This window comes from Artibeus jamaicensis, unplaced genomic scaffold, assembly GCF_021234435.1.
Source record: "Artibeus jamaicensis isolate MK-2021 breed Jamaican fruit bat unplaced genomic scaffold, CSHL_Jam_final contig_402, whole genome shotgun sequence".
NCBI classification, from domain to species: Eukaryota; Metazoa; Chordata; class Mammalia; order Chiroptera; family Phyllostomidae; genus Artibeus; species Artibeus jamaicensis.
In genome coordinates, this window is record NW_026521818.1 from 18,957,227 (window position 1) to 18,972,997 (window position 15,771).

At 43.1% G+C, this 15,771-nt stretch overlaps 1 long non-coding RNA gene across 1 annotated transcript in view; it reads right to left on the bottom strand.

Moving 5' to 3' along the window:
• The window catches only part of LOC119043965 (uncharacterized), a 73,671-nt gene that overhangs the window by 46,110 nt on the left and 11,790 nt on the right, over window positions 1-15,771 (bottom strand). The window contains exon 3 of the long non-coding RNA XR_005081525.2: window positions 8,715-8,807. This is a non-coding gene — a long non-coding RNA (uncharacterized LOC119043965). The remainder of the gene's footprint in view (window positions 1-8,714; window positions 8,808-15,771) is intronic.

Below are 15,771 nucleotides of genomic sequence, written 5' to 3' on the forward strand. Positions count from 1 at the left end.
GAAGTAACAAGAAAAATCTCAAAGAAACAGTCTAATGTTACACCTAAAGGAACTAGAAAGAAAAGAACAAAACTCAAAGTAAGTAGAGGGAAGGAAAATAATAAAGAACAGAGTGAAAATAAATTAGAGTCTTAAATAAGCAATACAAAAGTCCAGTGAGACCAAGAGTTGGTTCTTTGAAAAGATAAACAAAATTGATAAATCATTAGCCAGACTAATCAAGAGAAGAAGAGATACAGCCCCAATAATAAAGTCAGAAATGAAAGAAGTAACAACTGACAGCACAGAAATAGAAAGTATTACATGGAAATACTATGAACAATTAAATGCTAACAAATTAGACAACCTGGAAGAAATAGATATATTCCTAGAAACATATAATCTTTTAAGGCTGAATCAGGAAAAATAAAAAAATCTGAAGAGATAATAGAAATTGAATCAGTATTCAAAAACTCCCCCCAAAACAATCCCTGGACCAGATATCTTTACAGGTGAATTTTAGCAAATATGCAAAGAAAAATTACTTAATACCTATCCTTCTCAAACTATTCCAAAAAATTTAAGAGGAGAGAGAATTACCCAAATTCATTTCACAAGACCAGCATCACCCTGATACCAAAAACAGACAAAGACACTAGAAGAAAGAAAATTATAGACCAATATCCCTGATGGACATAGATGCTAAAATTCTCAACAAAATATTAGCAAACTGAATTCAGCAAGACATTAAAAAGATCTTACACCATGATCAAGTCGGATTTATTCTCTGGGTGGAAGGTTGATTAACATCTACAAACGGATTAATGATATAACACAAACAAGATGAAGGATAAAAATTATATAATCATATGAATAGATACAGAAAAAGGATTTGACAAAACCCAACATCCATTTATAATAAAAATTCTCAGCAGAGTGGGAAAAGAGATAACATGTCTCAACATAATAAAGGCTAAAATGACACACATCCAACATTATACTCAATGGGCATTTCCCTTAAGATCAGGAACAAGGTAGGGATGTCCACTTTCACCATTTTACTCAACATAGTATTAGAAGTCCTAGCCACATCCATCATCCATGAAAATTAAATAAAAGGCATACAAATCGAAAAGAAAGAGTAAAACTGTCCTTATTTGCTGATGACATGATACTATACAGAGAGAGCCCTAAATATTTCATTAAAAAACTGTTAAAACTAATAAATGAATTAGCAAAATGGCAAGATACAAAATTAATATTTGGAAATTTGTTGCATTTTATACAGTAATGGTGAACTCTCAGAAAGAGAAATTAAGAAAACAATCTCATCTACAATTGCATCAAAAAAATTAAATTACCTAGGAATAAATTAAAGAAGTTAAATGGACTGGGAAAACTGTAAGACACTAAAGAAAGAAATAGAATAAGAAACAGATGAATTGGAGACTATATGATGCTCATGGTTAGGAAAAATTAATATTATTAAAATATTCCCCATACCCAAAGCAAGCTACAGATTCAATGTGATCCCTATCAAAATATCAATGGCATTTTTCACAAAACTGTAATGAATAATCCAAAAATGTATGTAAAACCACAAAAGACCCTGAATAGCTAAAGCAATCTTGAGAAAGAGGAATAAATATGGAGGCATCATGCTGCCTGATATTGAACCATACAGGGCTACAACAATCAAAAGCACTGTATAATAAGCAAAGTGCTGGAATAAGAGCAGACACATAGATCAATGGAACAGAATATAGAACATGGAAAAAATAAACCATGCTCGTATGGTCAGTTAATCTATGACAAAGGATGCAAGAATATAAAGTGTGGTAAAGATAGTCTCTTCAATAAATGGTGTTGGAAAAACTGAACAGACATATGAAAAGAATGAAACCAGATTGTTTTCTTACACAGTGTACAAGAATAAACTCAAAGTGAATTAAAGACTTAAGTAATACAATACTTGAAACTAAAAATCCTACAAGAAAACCTAAACAGTAAACTCTTTGACATCACTCTTAGTTATATATATTATTTGGTTATGTCTCCTAGAGTAAAGGAAATAAAAGAAAAATAAATAAACTACCACAAACTAGAAAGTTTCTGCACAGCAAAAAAACCCCATCAACCAAACAAAAATACAACCCACCAAATGGGAGGAGATATTAATCAATGATACATCTAATAAGGAGTTAAAATCTAAAATATTTAAGAAACTTGTACAACTTAAAACCAAAAAACACCCACAAAAATATGATTAAAAAATAAAGAGAGGACCTGAATCAACACTTCTTCAAAGAGGACATAAAGACGGCCAACAGATACGTGAAAAGATGCTCAACATCACTAATCATCAGGCAAACGCAAATTAAAACCACAATGAGATACTACCTCCCATCTGTCAGAATGACCATCATGAATAAATCAACGAACAGCAAGTATTGGTGAGCGTGTGGAGAAAAGGGAGCCCTCGTGCACTGTTGGTGAGACTGTAAATTGGTGCAGCCACTATGGAAAACAGTATGAAGAAATTAAAATATAACAACCATATGATTCAGCAATTCCACTTCTGAGTATTTGGCCAAAGAAATCCAAAACAATAATTCCACAAGTTATATGTATCCCTATGCTCACTGCAGCATTATTTACAGTAACCAAAATTGGAATCCACCTAAGTGTTCATCAATAGATGAGTGGATAAAGAAGTGATATATACATATATATGACGAAATGTTTCTCAGCCATGTAAAAGAATGAAGTCTTGCCGTTTGTGGCAACATGGATGGACCTAGAGGGTATTATATTAAATAAGTCAGACAAAGACAAATACCATTTATATGTGGTATGATTATTTTCACTTATATGTGGAATCTGGAAAACAAACTTATCGATAAAGAGAATAAACTGATGGCTGCCAGATGGGAGGGGCATTGGAGTCTGGGTAGGTAAAAGTTGAAGGGATTAAGAAGTACAAGTTTTTTTTGTTATAAAACAGTCACCATGATGGAAAATACAACAGAGGGAATATAGTCAGCAGTACTATAATAACTATGTATGGTACCAGGTGGGTGCTGGGCTTATCTGGGTGATCATAAGTTATATAGATATCTAATCACTATATTGTGCACCTGAAACTAATACAGTATTGTATGTCACCTGTAATTGAAAAAAACGGGGTCCCAATTCAAGATGTCGACACAGATCCTGAACTGACCTTTTGCCACAGACACACCAAAGTACAGCCACGTATGGAGCAATGTCCTCTGAGGAAAAGACCCAAAACTAGTTTGAGTGGCTCCTACACATGGACAAAAGCAGAAAAATCACCTTCCACTGAAGCTGGTGGGAAAGGCTTCTCCCTTTCAATCTGCCCTTCAATCCTGTCCTCGTTGCAGTGACCCACATCTGGGAGGGGACTCACAACCTCGAACTTCTTCATGAGAAATGAAAAACCTGAACCCCACATATGATACCCCAACTTTTAAGACTTGTGATGAGAGGAGAGCCCCCCCCCCAAACATCTGGCTCTGAAAGCCGACAGGGCTTGTGTCCGTGTGCCCCACAAGGCTATGTAACAAACCCAGAAACAGTTCTTACCGGGCTCGCACAAGCAGGCCCACCCCAGGGCCCGGAGCAGGGCAGGCAGACTGTGTCTGTCATTTAAGTGACTTACTGTTCTCTTTCCTTTTTCTATTATTGGGCTGTTTCATTCCCCCAAAGCATATAAAGATCTCCTCAAGCCTTTGCAGAGTTGGTATACCCAGGACAGATTCCAATACTTTGTGGTATGTTAGGTCTTGATGCAACAGCTTCAAAGTTTTCCTCTAATTCTAATTCTTATCATTACTTTATTTCACCAGAAAATGGGTGGAATAAAATTCCAAGTGTTTCTAAAAACAGAAGTAATTGGATTCTTCAGTTTCTCCGGCAACATAAACCTGACATAGTTTTGAAATCTGAAGCACCAATTAACAGGCTTGTCATGGAAAGAACACTTACAGAGCAAAACTTAATACCCCATTTGTAGATTTGCCTAATGGTGTGTTGGCAAGCCAGGCCTTTTTCCCCTGTTTCTTTGCCTGTGTTAAATGCTTTCAAAGGGCGTAGGCAAGTATTCTTGTCAGCAGGGACTTGGCAACCCATGTCCCCTTCCTGGACCCCCTGTGCTCAGCCTCAAGACAGCGAGACAGCTGGTCCCCCGGGCGGTGCTCCGTGCACCCAGGGCTGTGGGAGGGAGGGCAGTGAGTGGGGGGAGCTGGGGTTCATCTGTCTCCTTCAGGACCCCCACTTGGGGTCTGTGAAATACCTGTGGCAGCAGGAGTTTCTGAGACAAGAGGATGAAGTCGAGGTCTGATTATGTGATTTTATTTTTTCAGCTGACGTGGCTCCAGTGGAGGATATATAGGAGGTGAGAGAGGGGATTAAATTGCCTCATAGTGAAAAACACACTTTTCCCTGCTTCTTAGTATGGAACTAAGGAATGGTAGAGAAATAGTTTCATGAAGTAATAATTGCCCCTTGAAGAAGCTTCCATTAGTTAAAAAACAATCATTCTAAGCCAGATGCGAGGGAAAATGTGCATGGAATCAGGGTGGGAAGTATATATTCAGCATGAGATGGGAGAGACAATGAACTTGATTTTCTGAGTTTCCACTGTTGCTACAGGAATATCAAATCCACTCAGTCACGTCCATCTGTATATTACGTATCAGATGGATAGAGACAAAACTCCATTCACAGAGTGCTTACTGCCAGGTACCCCTAGGCACTTCACATACACTACCTTGCTCTTCACTTTGCATAAAACATACTATTATCCTTCTTTTACAGTGAAAAACTGAGGCCCGAAAAGCTTAACTACTTGTCTTAAGGTAGACAGCTAGTAGGAGGTAGCAGGAAGACTCAAACCCTGCCCTGTCAGGGGCTGGATTTTATGCTGCTTTTATTTTGACTGCTGAGACATAGATAAAATGAAGCTGTCCTTCAAACTGTATGAAATTCTTTCTTCCTTTCCTCCCTTCCCTTCCTGTGTATGTATGTTGCTCTGTGCCAGGCAAATCTGGGACATGTGAAAGGAACAAACCTGATTACACTTAGTGAAATAAGTCAGAGAAGGACAAGTAACATATGATCTCACTTATACATGGAATCTTAAAAAAGAAAAAAAAAACCCCTTAGAAGCCAAGCTCAGAGATTCAGAGAACAGATTGGTGGTTGCCAGAGGCAGGAAACGAGGTGGGCGAAATGAGCAAAGGTGGGCGAAGGCACAAACTTCCCATTACGAAATAGTAAGTCACAGAGATGTTATCACGTACGGCATGTGAGCAGTTCACCATGCTGTATTGTATGCATAAGAAAGTAGCTAAAAGAGTGATCTTAAAAGTTCTCATCACAAGAAAAAAAATAACTATGTATAGTAATGAATGTTAACTAGAATTGCTGTGGGGATTATTTCACAATAAATACAACTATCAAATCATTATGTTGTACACCAGAAACTAATGTTATATGTCAATACTACCTCAAAAATTTAAAAACATCTTCAGTTACATTGCTCTATTTCTTAGCAAATTTTGTGCACAGTATTTTTATATGTAGTATTTTCTGGTATTGCATTAATAAAGAACATGATTTTAAAGAACAAGCCTGCGGTTTTGCTCTGGTGGAAGTCACGGTGGAGACAAATGCATAAACAAGTGGTAGCGAGACTCCTAGGACTTGCACTGCTGGTGACGCGGGTGCTGTGGGCTCATAGGCGGGAGCCATTAGGTTGCTGGGATATTTCCTGGAGAAGATGACATTCGCTGGTCATGAAGGATGGCTGGGGCTCTGCAATGTCCCACGTAAAGGGCAAAGCATGTTTGAGCCCAGGAAGATGAGTGTGTGGGAAATAGGAGAAGAGACTAAAGAAGCTGGGGTCATTTCATGCTATTGAAGTTTTCCATGAGACCGCTAGATCATAAAGGTGTGTGTGTGTGTGTGTGTGTGTGTGTTTAGAAAAATAGCTAGCAGCAGTGTAAAGATGGATTAGCAGGGGAGAGAGAACCCAGCTTGGAAGATGAAACCATTCTCAATTGGAAATGACCAAGACCTGATTAGTGAAGGCAGCAGTGACCAGGACAGATGAATGGAAGATGTCCCAAAGCTAAGTCATGATGTCAGCTCAGAATGACTGTGGTCTCTGCCCTGCAGACTAGGTGGTACTATAATAAGCAGAGATGGGCCCTCAGGCCCAGGAGCCATTTTGATCGGAAGAAAGGCTTTGGACAATGGATATGCACATAAGATTCTTAGGTGGAGATTTCTGGCCCTCTGCTGGGGTAAAGCAATTTCAGCTCATGAGAGGACCATGTTCTATCTATTCCGGCTAGAAATTGTGAAACATTTGAATTCTGCCTTATTATTCTAGTGTCTCTCAGAGCCAAGAGGAATTGTGCCATTTTTTTGGACCATACCTAAATTATCAGAAGCAGCCTGGAAAAAAACTCATTTCCCACGCTTAGGGACATTCCCAGAAATACCTGGCAGATAAGTGTCCCTGTATCTGGGGGAACCATGACACCTCTTAGGCATTTAAGAAGGAGAAGGGGGGAGAAGGTACAGAAAATAAGTAGCATAGACAGTAGATAGAAAATAGATGGGGGGAGCAAGAATAGTATGGGAAATATAGAATCTAAAGAACTTGAGACACATGGTCATAAACTAAAGGGGGGGAATGGTGGGGGAGGGGTATGCAGGGTGGAGGGGAATGAAGGGGGGAAATAGAACAACTGTAATGGCATAATTAATAAAATATATTTTTAAAAAAGACTCATATTTTATAAACCCAAGTATGCCTTTTGGGACTCGTGTTGTGGACTAAAAAGGCACCCCCGAGTCCCTTCTTCCCTTCCAGCTTCTCCTTTTTCTCTTCCTTCTGTGTAAATCTGGAGTAGGATAAATGAGAAAGTGGGATTCTTGAGCTTTAAAATGAAACAATACATGGCTAGAGATGTCCTCTGTCACTAGAGGGCACCAGCTGCACATAAAATGTCTACGAATCAACGTCCTTAAACATTCTTCAAATACAGCAAAACGCCACATGGAAATGGCTTGTAATAAGGTAGCTTAGCCCCTATCCTGTTCATAGTAACTCCATTTCTGCACCTGAGAAAAAGGAACATGCTACCTCTGACTTTATAGTGTTTTCAGAATTTTTTTCAATGCTCACTTGAGGATGTGTTTATTGATTTTAGAGAAAGAGGAAAGGAGATGGGAGAGGAAGAGGGAGATTTGAGAGAGAAACATCGATGGGTTGCGTTCCGTAGGTGTCGTGACAGGGGCTTGAACCCACAGCCTTTTGGCAAATAGCACCGTGCTTCACCTAAGCCACCAGGCCAGGGCCAGAATTTTCTTTTAATTCAGAAAACTAGTAAGTTGGAGTTAAAAGGAACATACGTTCTCCACAAAATCACATGACTACATTGTCTTTGCTTCCACTTACCTGGCCCTTACCATGGGCACCTGATGTGTGAAACCTGTGAATTTTGCACACGGTTTTACTCCAGATTCTGCAAGAGCTCAACATGGTTGGTATGGGCAGAATGTCTGCTCTGGACAGCAAAACTCCCAGATAAAAGTCACCACTCCACTCTGTACAGTATAGGTGTTTAGAAAACCTAGATGTTAACTACACCTTCTGTTGAAAGTTTAGAAAGAAGAACTGCCCAGACATTTGTTTTTTTGTGGTCCTGCATGGAAATGTGCAGAAACAGAACGTCATGGAGAAGCTGCCAATGGTCCAGTTTCCATCAGCTTTGCCCCAGGGGGCTGACCCCCAGTGCCAAGACCTGGCTGGAATTTATACAAGCAAAACTGGGCTCATTGTTTCTCATCTAGGATGTTTTTCCTAACTCACGGTCTTGTGCTTTGGAAAAAAAAAAAAGTGACCATTCACCACAGAACTATTTGATTCTGTTGAGTGCTGACAGGCACTCTGTACGGAATAGAGTTACAGGGAGGCTGCCTACCCTGGTGTCAGGTCAGCTATAATTAGCACCCGTGAGAGGGCACGAAATTCAGGCTGAGGGAGCGAGTGCATTATGAGCCCTGCGAGCACATTAGTTGCCGTGCATGTCTGAGTAATGTCAGGAAGGATCTTCAATCACAGTGTGCTTTGTGCTCCATGCTCTAAAAATGGACACTCCACCACTAGCTCCTCACCAGGCTGTGGGAGACTAGGTGAATAACCTTAGCAAACACAGGAGGAAGGAATTAGCTCAAGTAGAAGATAAAAGAAGGCTTAAACAGTGTGAGGCTTTCTTGCCCTTGGAATCTATGCGTTTTTTTTCCAGGACCAGGAGGGGACAGAGGTAAACAGGTTGAAGAGGTGCTCCCAGGGTGAGGGCAGGGCCCCCGGGGGGATGGGTTGAAAAGCCATTGAGGGCTAGGCAGTGGGTGAGGTTGTGTATCATCAGCTCAGTGGTTTTAGGGGGAGGAACACTATTGCTGTTTTACAGAGGAAGGAATGGGCCACAATGATTTTAAAAGCATACCCAAGGTGAGACGGCCCCTTTTAAGAGTTAACAGATAACAAGTAGCAGCTGCTACTGACCACCAACACCCCCACAGCAAACACTACAGAGAGGGTCTCCTCTCTGACCCTGCAACACTGCCAGGCAGATGGTATCATACCCATTTCGTAGATCAGAAACCTGAGGCTGGGAGAGGTTAAATCACTCACTCACCCAAGCGCATCGCCTCCCCCGGACCCTCTCAGGCCGGTCGGCAGTCTTCAGACGGTCTCCGCCAGACCCCGTCCCCAAAGGGGCTGCTTCTTCCTAGGGGGAAAAAGGCCTGGTAACTAACTCATACGCACACCCTGGAAAACCTGTGTTTACATCATATCGCTCGAACCAGCACTCCCAGGTGTCTGGCAGAGCAATGACCCTGTGCTTCTAGCCCCAAAAGAGGCCCCTTGGCCAAGCGCACTTAGGAAATTTTACGTGCTGTATCTTCTTCTTAGAGATTCCTAACCTTACCTGGAAAAGAGAAGACGCTTTCTTGATCAAAGACAGAGTTTGCGCAGACCACCTATAACTCAGTTACGTGACCCCTCCCTCAGCCTCCTCACCCCTGAAATGAGTTGATACACGTGAAACAGGTGAGGGCAGTTTCTATAAGAGCAGGGAGCTTATTGCTGCCAGGATTCCCACCTGTGAACAGGCGCCCCCCCCCCACCCAGCACGTGGGGCATGCGCACTGGCGGCGGTGTGCATGGGGGGGGGGGTGGGTCAACCGCCCCCCCCCTCCCCGCCCCAGTCCCCTCCGCACAAGCAAAAGCATGGCTGGGAAAAGGTGGATATTCGACCGGTTGCGGTCTGCACTTCCCTTAACCTTCTTGTGCCTCGGTTCCCTAATCTTAAAATAAGGATAAGATAGCTCCTCTTTTTATTTTTGTGAGCAAATGCACGTGAGTTGTTATTGCCCTTAGAAGGTCCAGGGAGAACACTGAACCCACCCAGAAAAAAAATGAACTTTCCCAAATGCATCTTACAAGCCCTTTTGGTAAAAAGTAAAACTTTTCTCGCTTTAAAGTGTATTTGGGCAAAGCCTACTTGAAGCCTAATCCTTTCATTCTTTCTCGGGAGGAAATACAGTGAAGCAATAGAGAAAGGAATTGGCTGGTCTGGAAACCATGGAGAAGAGTAAACGAAACCTCTGGGAAAGAATGCAGACCGCTGCTTTGCCGTAGGACCGGCGGGTCTGTGACGTCAGACCCCGTCTGCTAGATGTCCACAGGCCGCCGGGGAAGGTGTGCCGGGGACATCCGCCAAGGTCAGGTGAAAACGAGTGCATATAAGGGACACTGTCGATAAATTTCTCAAGATTCCACATAATCCTTTAAACAAACTCAACATGTTTCCATTCAAGTAACTGTATAATTTCACAGATGTTTAATCTGAAAAAAAAAATAAATATTCCTCCGGAAAAGTACCGAGCAATTACAGGCGCTTTCCTCCGCCCTTGCCGATATGACATGGAACACAAAGGTTTGCGACCTTGAGCCAGGGAAGCGGAGTTGGACAGGGGGTGAGGGCAAGGAGGTGGCAGAGGAAGGTCAGAGAATGTTATTGGGGATAGAGAGCTTCCTTTCAAAGCTGCTTAAGCCGCACCTGATTCCCTGAGGCTAAAGAAGTCCTACAGAGAGAACAAAAACCAATAAAACTTTACATACAAACTGCAGAATAAAAAGAAAGCGCATGGTATTTTGTGCATGTGTGGGTATATGTGTGTGTGTGTGCATTTTAGTATCAAAAACAAAATGTATGGTATGCACATCACTGAGCTAGGGCCACTTTTTTATTTTTTAGAGATGTTATTTATTTATTTTTTACTGAGCGGGAAAGGGAGGGAGAAAGAGAGGGAGGGAAACATCAATGCAAGAGAGAAACAACCATCGGTTGCCTCCCCTGCGGGCCCCGATTGGGGACCAAACCCACAACCCAGGCTTGTACCCGGACAGAATTGAACTTGATGTCCTTTTGCTTTGCAAAATGACGCCCAGCCAACCGAACCACACAGACCAGGGCTAGGGCAGGTTTTTAAATACCATTGGACCTCTTAAGCCATTCAGAGGACTTTGATGTCTTAAAACAAGGCACTTGATAAAAAATGAGTTTGCTAGAAGCTTGGCAGGATTTTTCAGATAAGCTGAGGGAGGGAATCCTTACAGTTCATAACAACTCATGGAAAACACTTGTCATCTAAGTAGGTACTCAATAAATGTTAGCATCTTTCTCTCTCCCTTTCTTTCATAATAAAGGGATGAAAAATACACGAAGGTGCATAGGAGAGAGAATAAATAGGGAAAGAGAGAAAAGAAAGAAAGAAGAATCTAAAGAAAAAAGAAACAAAATTTCCCCCACCCCAAGAGACATGGAAGAAATGTGTGGATTTAAATATTACAGATATCTGTAGACAGGTCAGGGAGTTTTCCACAGCGCGTGCTACGAGCAAAATCCTGTAGTGTAGGTGGCTCTTTAAAAAATTAGACTTTATAGTCAATTTGCTATATAACACCAAATTGCATACCTTAAAGAGATATGAGCACCAGTCAGATGGGACTTGTCCTCAAATGCTTGTTTCTTATCTCTGAGTGTTTGTTTTAAAGGTTAAAAAATATTTTTAGCAGCAGTTGTGAGCTATAACTTTAAAAAATAACCTTTGAAATCAGACCGAGATCATCTTGTTGACCTTGGTTGGACCATATGATTCTCTTCAAGTCCAGAGGCGTGAATGGATCTCTTTGTGTGCTTAGCTCTCATCCAAGCCAAGCCAGCCGGGGTTTTGTTTTGGAATTTCTGTGAGTATGGCATATACAAATCGGTTTTGATTTACAGATACACATAAATAGATATGACTTCCTTTCCAGGAAGAAGGCATGGTGCCTAATGTGCTTGCATTTACACACTTGCAGCTCTTTTAGAATTCTGCGTTGCAGCTGGGGCCTGGTCCAAGTAGGCCCTTCTGCAGGAAGCCTCACCCCCAAATGCTTGTTGTTAGACAAGTTGCCCTGGAAAAGCATCCAGACAAGGCAGTGGCAAGGAGGAGACTGGGGCAAAAGAAGGATTTTGGGGGCAGGAATCTAAACATCTCCCTGTAAAGGTTTCACAAGCAGCCAAACTTTATTTCTCTGGATCTGGCTTTCTTTGCTTTAGTTAGTTCCTTTTTTCAGGCACGGGTGGTCCTTTGGCTGGGAAACATTGACTGCTACACTTTTTCCAACATGTGGTTTTCAGTCAGAGAAGACTTATATCATAGATGGGGTTGATTTGGTCCCGTCAGCGGGTGTTGATTTTCCAGTTGTGTATGTGGTTCCTTTTCATCACGTAAGCAAAACCTAGAATTTAACCATCCATCCCCGAAAGCTCAAGAACACTTAGGGGGGCCCCGGAACAATGGCTTTTGGGTTAAGTACACGTGAGTTAAGTGTAGCAAAGAGATAAATAGGTAATGCCCTTGTAGGCGTCAGGAATCTGCCCGTTTGGAGGCCGCCCGGTCAGTTCGGTGAGAGTGCTAAAGAGGTCAACGGCTGCCTCGCTTTCCAGGCTGGCTGGCGTCGCACAGAGAAAGCTTGTTGTGCGGCCCCAGGTGGAGCCCCTGCTCCTGGAGAAGCAAACGTGTCTGTTGTGCAGAGGGGGCATTAAAGAAAAGCGCCCTCTGCAGCCTCTGCGGCCCTGTCTACACATTCGCCCTTTGTTCCCACACAACCCAGAGGGATAAAGGACGCCTCTGTCCTCTGTCCGGTTGACCTCTCCTCTGCGGAGCTTTCTGCTTCCTTTCATACCCTACCTTCATCTACACTGTTCCTGTGACTGGAAGGTGGTAAAAGAAACACAGTTCAGAGAGTAGAAACAAGTGTGCGGGAAGGATCCTGTCACGGGGCTGAAACGAATGAAAAAGCCACGCCTTTAGTTTCTCCGTCTGGATCTGGAGCGGCTGAGGGCGAAAGAGCCGCGGCTCGGAGCAGCTGTCAGCAGGCGCTGCGGGGCTGCACTGGGCGGCGAGCAGACATTCCGGGGGCAGCCGCTCTGTCCACAGTCTGGACAACACCTGCTCCCCTTTGTCCCAAGTCAATTCTTGTCCCTCATCTCCTTTTTATATTGTCTCTCACGGTCTCTTTTTCTTCCTTTACTTGTCTAGTTGTCATTTTTATTATTTTTTTAATTCTCATCAAAGAATGTTTTTTGATCTTAGAGAGAGAGGAGGGGATAAAGGGAGAGAGGAAAAGAAGAAAAGAGAGAAACATGGATGTGAGAGAAAAACATTGATCAGTTTCCTCCCATTCGTGCCCTGACTGGATATTGAACCCACAACGGAGGTAAGTGCCCTGACCAGGGATACATTCTCGCAACATTTTGGTTTATGGGACGACGCTCCAACCAACTGAACCACTCAGCCAGGGCTTTACTTGTCATATTTTACCCTCTGCTCACAACTCTAGACTCCTCTCGCCTTCCACCCACCTAGCAAATTGCCTCAAGTCCCTGGCTCTTAGCGTGCGCCATCTATCAGGACAATGATAATAGTAATAGTGGCTATCGGTTACTGAGACCGTATCACATGCTTCCAATCTCACTGCAGTGTTCCAACAACCTTTGGGGTGGTGTGCTACTGAGGACAGGCCAATTATTGCAATAAGCAGTCCCAGAATTGCTGCAAGACTGTTTTTTGATCTTAGACAGAATCTGGAGCACATGTTCCCAGCTGGCCAGCTCACCTTCCAACAGTGAGTGCAGGGTTACAAGCCCCTTTCACGTCTGCCTCAACCATGTGGAGTTTTTGCAGAGAACAGAGAGAGAAGCATGAAGGATTGCAAGGATTGCAGGGATGTTTGGGGGCCAGGCTTCCGGGATGCATCCCACCAGTTTCCTCACTTTCTATTGGCCACAGTGGGACATGTGGCCCCTCCTAGCTGCAGGAAAACCAGGAAGCGCAGGATGAAGACAACACCACGTGTAGTGCATGCAGCATGCTCCCTTCCACAAGTGGGTGCTGTCAGACCCCCCATGTAAGGCACTGAGGCTCTCAATTTATTTGGAGTCATCAGTTAGTAAACAGTAGAACCCCGATTCCAACCTGGGAAATCTGACTCCAGAACTCCCCTCTTAACCTTGTGTTCTTCCTCCCCTGACTCTCTGCCACAAAAGGTTATTTCTTTTTTTACACGAATACTTCACCTTTTACAAAACTTGACTCCCCTGCTTACCACACCATGCTGCACCTGTTGTACCAGACTGCGGGTGCTGCGTCAGCAGCAGGAGCCACAGCGCCCGGACACAGCAGGGCCCAGGACAAGTTTGAGGAGTGAGGGATGACTATGGTTTGTGCAGGGGTTCACCAAAGGGCACCCGGCTTACTCCATGGCGATTGAAATACTTCACTCTACTCATTTCCGAGATGACTGTCAAGGAGTCTGGACTATTGCAACAACCCCCCCACCATGTAGGTATTTTCAACCCAACCATACAATTTATCCTTTAAAAACTATAAGTCAGAGCCTATCTCTCCCTGCCCAAATCTCTCCCATGACACCTCTGCACCCAAATCTTGGTGTCTTAATACCATGAAAGGAACCAGGGCTCCTGAGAGAAATGTCCGATTCTAGGGCTGGGACAGGGAAAATACAGGATGAGCCTGGAGCACTTCCTCATGCCAGGAAATGAGGGTAGGCTAAAAGAAAATGGAATGAAATAAAAAAGTGATGAAAAGCGGGGCATGTCAAATGGTGCAGGAGCCACCCTGGAAAAGCTCCTCCTGTCCCAGCCCAGAATGACTGGAGAAACGAAACGAAGGTAGAATTGAATTACAATCCCAAGAACAAAATATTTAGCCGTGGGTCCGTACTCAGATAAATAAAAGGAACAAATAAGTAGGGGAGAAGGGACAAACCTGCCTTACAGAACAATTCGGATATGAAACAGAGGAGGAAATGGGAAACCGCCATGGAAACACCACTTGCCGCTGCCATGATCCAGTGGTGGGTGCTCATCTCGTGTGGACAAAACTCTCAGGAGAAGCGGGGTATTTGCATAGCTTCACAGTGTCTCCTCCCAAACACTCATTAATTACTGTGGTGGCTTTAACATAGGTCCACAAATTCTTCAATATTCCTCATCCAGGAGGTGGAACCTACTTCTCCTCCCCTTGATTGCAGGTTCATCTCTATTGAAGACGGTGTGGAAAGGAGGAACCAGTAACTTCACAGTGGAGAAGCCCAGTGTTTGTGATCAAGTTAGCACCACCGGGAGCAAACCTGTAATGTAATGTACCCTGTGATGTGGTGGGCTGAGACGGGCACTTCACCTCTGTGGACTTCTTCCCAAAACCCATAACTCCAGTCTAAATAATGAGGAAACATCAGACAAGCCCCAATGAAGGGACGTTTTTCAAATCCCTGACCAGTAGTCTTTGAAAGCGTCAAGGTCATGGAAAGCAAGGCAAGGATAAGAAACTGTCACAGATTGGAGGAGACCAAGGATGCACGATGACAGAGTCCCAACATGGAATCCTGCTTGGGATCCTAAGACAGAAAGGACATGAGTGGGAAAACTGGTGAAAAAGAAGGAAGTCCATAGTTTGCTAAATAGTTCGGTACCAGTGTTAATTACTTAGTTTTGATAAATGTGCCTTTGGTTATATAACATGTGAACATTAGGGGAAGCTGGGTGAAAAGTATGGGAACTTTCTGGATTGTCTCTGCAATTCTTCTATACATCTAAATTACTTCTATTTGGCTGGTGTGGCTCAGTGGATTGAGTGCCAGCCTGTAAAGCAAAGGGTTGCTGGTTCAATTCCCAGTTGGGGCACATGCTTGAGTGGCGGGTCAGGTCTCCAGTAGGGAGTGCTCACGAGGCAACCACACATTCTGTTTTTCTCCCTCTCTACCTCCCTTCCCCTCTTTATAAATAAATAAGTAAAATCTTAAACACATAAAAATATTTTTAAATGTTTCTGAAAATACTGAAGAAACAAACCCCTCCTTACAAAGTTGGAGGTGATGCTCACTGTTACCTCTCTGACCGTGTCATCTGCTCTCATTCCCTCCCCACCTCACTGCACAGTTTTCCTTCCTGGCTCTCTGCCACTCCTAGCATGTTCCTACATCTGGGTCTTGACATTTAGTATTCCCTTTGCCTGGAAATCTTCCCCAAAGATGGCTGTATGGCTAGCTTCATTTACCTCTTAGAGATCTTTACTAAGATGTCCCCTACTCATAAGACCCTCTCTGATCAACCTATA